Source organism: Gavialis gangeticus, unplaced genomic scaffold (assembly GCF_001723915.1).
Source record: "Gavialis gangeticus isolate Ggan-Ray unplaced genomic scaffold, GavGan_comp1, whole genome shotgun sequence".
NCBI lineage: Eukaryota > Metazoa > Chordata > Crocodylia > Gavialidae > Gavialis > Gavialis gangeticus.
The window spans coordinates 35,355,846-35,363,067 of NW_017729006.1; the positions used below are offsets into that span (position 1 = coordinate 35,355,846).

Below are 7,222 nucleotides of genomic sequence, written 5' to 3' on the forward strand. Positions count from 1 at the left end.
CTGAAGAGCTTGATGAAGTGTCAGTGTGTGTGTTGTGGGGAGGGGGAGGGGAAGGCAGAGGTGAGGAGAAGCAACATTCATTTAATGGTGTTAAACACTTCTAGACAAAAATTCAGACATTACCAAAGCATAGTAATCATGCTGATCAGACTTCTCATTTGATTAAACAGGAAAATTAACAATTAGATTCTTCAGCCCTTTTCTTGGTCACTGCATTTCCTCAGTCTAAAGGAGCAAAACATTTTTAAATAGTTTGTTCAATTATCAGCAGCACGATGATGCCACCCATATCTGCATATTTTCCCTGTAAGATAAATAGCCAAGGTGTGCCATGGCTACCTCCGTAAATAGTAACCTTCCCTCAGTGCAACAAGACTGAGTTTGACAACTCCACTGTACAAATGCACCCACATTATTCATGTAGAGGCCAGTTCTGTCACCCCTATTCATGCCAATTACTCCAGGAAGAATTGCAAAACAGATGCTACCCAATGTAATTTAAGGTGGCAGAATTAAACCCCAAATAAAGAAATACTTTAATCCCATTTGACATAGTTGGAAGTAAAGACTTGCAGTATCAGAAACTGTTACAGTAGACTGTTTAGTATGGACAAAAAGGATCTCTGACTTCAGACTGGACATCCTATTTAAAAATACCATTGTCTCCTTCCTTCCACTGAAGTGCATATGAAAAACAAGCAAAACTACAAAACCACAATATAAATCTAAGAGGGAGAACGTGTGTGGTAATAAATCTATCAAGGACAGTCAGTTTACTACGACAGAGTCTAAACAGGGTATCAAATAACAAGACTTCCAATATGTAGCATGAATTCACGGGCATGAAAAAAGTACAGGAAGTCAAAAAGTCCATGGCTGAATTGATTCAATCTTTGCAGGTTAGTCGAAGCTCCACAGGCTGAACCGATAACCAAGTGAACAGACATTCACTTGTAATTCCGGAAATGAAGCCCCATGCCTGCAGTGGCACAGGCCAGAAGCTGGGAGGCACTAGAGCATGCCTCCATGCTTGGCTGGAGCAAGCAGCTTGGACCAAAGCTAGCTGACCCACCCTGGGGGAGGGGAGCTTGCAAGGGAGGTGCAAAGCATCCTTGGATGCTGGGGGGCTGCATGTTAATTTGAATCTGGAGGGGATCTGTGACAGAAGTTCAATAAACCAATTTAACCTAAATCAGTTCACTCTGATACTACAGTAAAAACCGCATTATCCGGCACTTCATTAACTGGCAAGCTCTATTAACCAGCACACCGGTCAACGTGGCAAAAGCAAAACAGGAAGTGGGACTTCTGGTTTCTCCAAGTCCCACTTTGGGCCACGGCCCAGGACAAAGCAGCCTGCACAGGACCCCCCTCCCTGTCCCCCAGCACACTGACACCAGGGGAGGGGTAGGAGGGGTGGCACGGTTAATCTGAGACGTGGACACACTGGATGCAGCAGGACCATGGTGTCCTTGCCTGACCAGGCAAAGGACCAAGTAACCAGCATATGTGGTTAACTGGCACCCCCCATTCCCCATGGGTGCTGGATAACAGAGCTTTTGCTGTACATCCATCCAGGTTTATCTTAAACTGGTTTCGGCCATTTTGAAAGCAATTTGTGTGCCCTGAACTTCTGTTGTGTACTGATTTGAACTGATTTCTGATCACTCATACTGATTTGTGTGTAATTTCTGTCCCTAGCTGAAGTGCCAAGTATCTAGACCGGGGCAGGCAAAATACGACCCACGGGCCTAATGCAGCCCGCCAGGCCATTCTATCCAGCCCACAGGGCCCCTAAAAATTTAGAAAATTACTATTCATCTTCCCCTGGCTGCCTGTCATGAGGTCCTCGATGGCTTGCCAAAACTCAGTAAGCGGCCCTCCGCCCAAAATAACTGCCCACCTCTGATCTAGACCAACACAAACCTAATAAAACTCTAGTGCCAGCCCCTGTCTTTATGCGTTTCACTGAATCATTAAAGGTGATGTGGAGCAAAACCCCTGACGTGGATGCACCTCTGCCAGAAAATCTAGAAAATCAGTTTTAGGGTCTGATCTTTTCACACTCCTCACTGTGCCGGCATATCTTTAAGGGTTGGGTAAGAGAAAGATAGAACACACCTTCAACCAGGGCTGCAACTAAAATTTCTACCCTGTTTTCGAATACTGTCAAGGTGGAAGACAAGATTATGGTAATGTTTGTACTAGAAATTCCTAGATACGTCAGCCAAACATGTGATGAGGTGTGGTCTTCACTGAAATAGCTGTACCAGCAGAAGCTCGCTTAGTAGATGTTATTCTGGAAAAAATGCACATTTCCTAGTATAGCTTGTTCTACTGGAGAGGTGGCTGATGGAGGAAAGTAAAGGCACAACTTGTTGGTTTAAGCTGCATCCACACAAGGAGTGTTTTGTCAGTAAAGTGGTATCCCTGTACTGGGGAAGGGGCAGTGGAAAGGGAAAACGCTCCTAGTGTAGACACTGCCTAAACTGTAATTGTGGGAACTTCCACAATGAAAGCTTAGTCTACTATGCTAGGAGGATTTGCTAAACTATACTGGGAAAACTTTTTTAAAAGCTGAAGAATTGGCTTATACCAAAAAAAGTGCTTTTGTTGATATAGCTCCTTCTAGTGCCCTAAAATGGCAAAAAGCACGTTTGTGCTGCTGGAACTGTATCTAAACCAGAGATTTTGCTGGAAAAGAAACATCATAAAACCAAATCTCTGACAAACATTACTACACCAGAAAAGTTTCTGGCCTAAATAACAATTTGAAGTACATTTCTAGAACTATGAAAACAGGAATATTCATTATGTGTAGGGTATGCAAGCACATTGCATAGCATGCTGGTTATTAATGTTGCATATTTGTTAACTTAGCACAACTCTCAAATGCAAGTCATCTTTGCAAGGTGACTGTACCCTCTGATACACACATGCATCATCAGAACATGCATCATCAGAACATAGACACACAGGAAGCTAAGCATTTGTGGAAATACCAGCAACTTTCATACAAGCCATTCAATCCAGATATTAATATCCTAAGTAAAGCAAGTTCAGCTTCACATTCCTTATGCTTGCTCTTGAAGAGCTCCTGACCAAGTATGGTTTGACCTCAAGGGAGCAATTTGTAGCCCTATGAACAAACTGGTTTGGCCAGTCAGCTGTACTGCTGCCTAAAACTGGCATATCACAAAGAATTCAGTAAACCTTACCATACAAATGAAAAAACCAGCCCTCAGGAACATCACAGCACTATGGGGCACTCCCTGAAAGACTCTCTAAATTAACAAGCAATTACAATGGACTGCTTGGATTGTGAAGTCTCTGAGGTAGGGACCTTGTTTTCTTACTTGTTTGTAAAGCTTGTAATATATACCCATAATGCAATAAACATACTAGCATTTACTGCTTTCATCTCTGGGTATAGTTTATTCATCTCAAACAGACACATTTAACTTTAGAGCCTCATCTTACCAACAACACCTTTCCCCCCATAAGGTCCATCTCTACCCAACTTTCTCCCCATGAAAAAGATCAAATCTTTACCAAAAGTATAAAAAAGCAAGGGTTGAACTGAGTGTACATTTCCTGAACTTTTACTGCTATATCTCTCCTTCCTTGTATAGCAGAAATTTACCTTGAAAGCACAGAAGTTTTCATACTAACATGAGTGTAAGATGTTTTATTTGTACCTAAGGCACTTACGTAAGGGCTGGTCCCCAAACAGTTTTTGACCAAAACAAGCTACACCACTGTAAACTCTTCATATGGTATCACTGTATCCACACTAAAAGATTGCACCAATTTAACAATTTCAGCTTCCTAACTAATGCAATTAAAATATTACCTAGCAGGTAATGAACCCCAACATGCTGGACACAATGGGAAACCAAAACAGGGCTTCTACAATTCATGACTACCAAACATTTCCCCTTACACATCCCCAAAGTACAATGTTGGGATGCTCCGAATTACTGTATGGTGCAGGGTGGTTAAAAATTAATTAATTTAAAAAATAAAACATCCGAAATAAATCAGTTTTTTTTATTTAATCATATTTTTTATTTCTTTTTGTTAAGCTACTTTTAAAAAAACAAACTGACATAAAGATAGTTTTAAGATATGTTAAAGCTCAAAGATATCATCATGGAATAGGGATTGTAACTTCTAATTATGCACTATTTGAGACAATATATTCACGTAACCTTTTCATAAGTTTAGGTTACAACAAGCATGGACTATATTAGGGGCCCAACCATGTGGCTCCTATATAGATTAGTAAAAATTAAAGAAAACCATTCTACCCAATGGGACTCAGTGCTCAGTCTGGATTCTAGACTCTAGTCTAGACCAGTGGTCTCTGAAGTGCAGTGCGCACGCCCCGGGGGTGCGCAAGATGATCCACTGGGGTGCGGGAAGAAAATATTAGAACTTCTATTTATATAAATATACATATATTGGGGGTGCGTGCTCAAAAATTTTTTACTGATAGGGGTGCGTGATCAAAAGAGTTTGGAGACCACTGGTCTAGACGTTCCCATTAAGCATCTCTGTGATGCTTAGTTTCAGTTCTCAAACTGTGGATTTGTGTCTCCAGAGATCATAGGCAGACAAGGTTCTTTGGGCAGATGTGATATCTTTTATTAGACCAACTAAGTAGTTGGAAAAATTGTTCTTTCCAAACTTTTGGGCACAACTGCCCTTCTTCAGGCATACGGGAGAGTTTGTCGTCTCCAGAGATAACATCCTTGTTAACAGCAGTATATAGAGATGAGAGATAACAAACCTGGTTACCTACCCATCAGCCCTCTTATCTCTCTGCAAGTGTGTATACACACAGTCAGACCCTTACCTTTCTCAAAAAGTGCAAAGTTTCAAGAAGTTCAATTAATAAAGGATATCAAACAACAAGAATGTACTTTTTGTAGAAAACAATGATTAAATTGAGGCTTCTGATCCATGATTTAAATTGTGTTTTAAATCATGATTTAAATTGATTTGATTTAAGTCAAATCCACCCTACTACAGTGCACAGTAAAACAGCCAAAAACAGAAAATAAAAACTTCCGGCATAAAACTGATGATACAAGAGAGTGAAAAGCACTTTATTTGAATTGTGCTACCACTGAACAGTTATGCTCCAAGTTACCATTGATCAACTTCCCTAGACAGTAAATAGTGTTCCTGTTGTCACCCAGCAGCTTCTGATCTCAGCCATGCATTAGGGAAAGACCAAATTAATTTTATTGTGATAATTTCGGTTTATACTATTGTGTCCAAGCTATAGACTAATCCTAATCAATCCATAAAAGCCTTCAAGAACCACATATTGCTTGGTTTTAGAACATGCACAATTACAGCTTGTTTTTTAAAGCACAGCAGCATCACAAAGTATTTAGTTTTTTTCTCGGCCATGTTTAAGGGTTTTTTTCTTCAAACATTTTGGAAAAAGATAAAAACTATTATTAAAAGTGATCTCCATGATCAAAACAAATTTAAGTCTTGTCCATTTTCAGTAATTTTCTAACAAACACTGTATTAGCATCCTTTTTTGAGACAACAGCTCTTTGTATGTAGTGATGTTCAAATAAAACTGTTAACAGGTTTAGTTTCAAGTATTTCCAACTGAAAACATATGTCCAAAAAAAGTTTATTGTAATACTTCATCATTTTCTACTGCTGGGCAGGTTCATGACAATGCAACTGCATTTTGCATTTCAGGGTCCATGGGTTCAAAACACCAACAGGATTTTACGGAGGTAAGTTTGGGAGTCTTAAAGAACATCAGTTCAACCTTCCTCTGACAACTAAGAATTAACATTTGGAGTTGTTATTTTATAATTCTCAAGGCAGGCAGGATTCCTGAATTACTAATTTCAATGGTAGTTTTATCATTTACTTCAACAGCAGCGCAAACAAGCACTTTCCTGCTAATCTTTGGTGATTGTACATTACAATGAAAAATGAACTGCGCCAACAGGACATCCAAAAAAGTATTGCCTTTTAACAACCTTGGGTCTTGATCTCTTTCAGACTCAAAGAGCTATTGCCAAACCAAGCACATTGAGAATAAATCCTGCTGGTCCCCATTTCCTTACTGCCAACCCTTTATTATCATAAGACAAGTACTACCTGATTTTTGCAAGCTTGCTTTAAACAGCATGTAAGCTATAGTGTTTCTCCATAGGGAGATATATATCCCATAGGGTTTCTACAGCTCAGATAAGAGTCGTCTCTGGGCCACAGTGCAGAGACCACTTACTCCATTTAAAAAAAAAAAAGTTGAGGGGGGAAAACAGGAGAAAAAAGGGGGAAGATAACCTGCCCTTGTTATATCCACAGCAGATACGAACTCACTCCTGAGTGATTCCAATGGGGCAACTAGTTCTTCAAAAAAGGTGGGGTTCTCCTTTGCAAGATGGTTTTACCCGCACAAGATGCAGACCCCCTTATGCCCAGCTCCCACATCAGACCTTATAAAAACCACAAGTGGCCCCTTCCCCCCCCTTCCCGGCTTTTTCCTTAAAAAAAAAAAAAAAAAAAAAAGTTTTATTTTTGTTTTTTTAAGTGCCTGGCAGATGGCCAAGATAAAGACGCCTCTGCCTGGAACTGAAGCTGCTCTGCCTGCTCTTACAAAAGAGCCAGCCGGACCAGCCGGGGACTCTCTTCCGCCCCCCGCCTTGAAACCGGTTCCCCATGGAAGCCCCAGCCCCTGTCACAACCACCCGGGCCGCTGAGGGACACGCACACACACGCGCCCAGCTGACAGCCCGCCAGAGACGCGCGGCTCATTCATAAAGCCAGCCGGCGCGCGTAGCGCTCGCCCCTCACGCGCGGGACAGAGCGGCCCGCGGCCGGGAGCAGAACGCGGCCGAGGTTCCAAGAGGAGGGGACAGAACGCACTGAGCGTTCCGCGGCGAAGGCACACAACTCAGCGAGGGTTCCAACAGGGCTCGGAATAGAACGTCGCGAGCATTCCGCGGGGGGGGGGATACAACGTCGCGAGCGTTCCAAGCGGGGGCAGAACTTAGCGAGGGTTCCACAGGGGAACAGGAATGGGGGGTCCCGCCTGGGGGGGCCTCGAGCCACAGGAGCGGGGGGAGCCCGCGGCTGGGGGCTGCACGCACCTTTCTTCTCCTCCACGGCGGAGCACGGCCCGAGCAGCAGCAGGAGCAGGACAGCGGCTGCCCCGGCCCGGCCGGCTGCCGCTCCCGCG

The 7,222-nt window shown here is 42.6% G+C and overlaps 1 protein-coding gene across 1 annotated transcript in view; it reads right to left on the bottom strand.

Annotated features, from left to right (window-relative positions):
• Positions 1-7,216, bottom strand: part of EGFR (epidermal growth factor receptor) — a 319,504-nt gene extending 312,288 nt beyond the window's left edge. The window contains exon 1 of the mRNA XM_019509106.1: positions 7,134-7,216. The gene's annotated coding sequence lies outside the window, so the exon portion shown is untranslated. The remainder of the gene's footprint in view (positions 1-7,133) is intronic.
• Between the last annotated feature and the right edge of the window lie 6 nt (positions 7,217-7,222).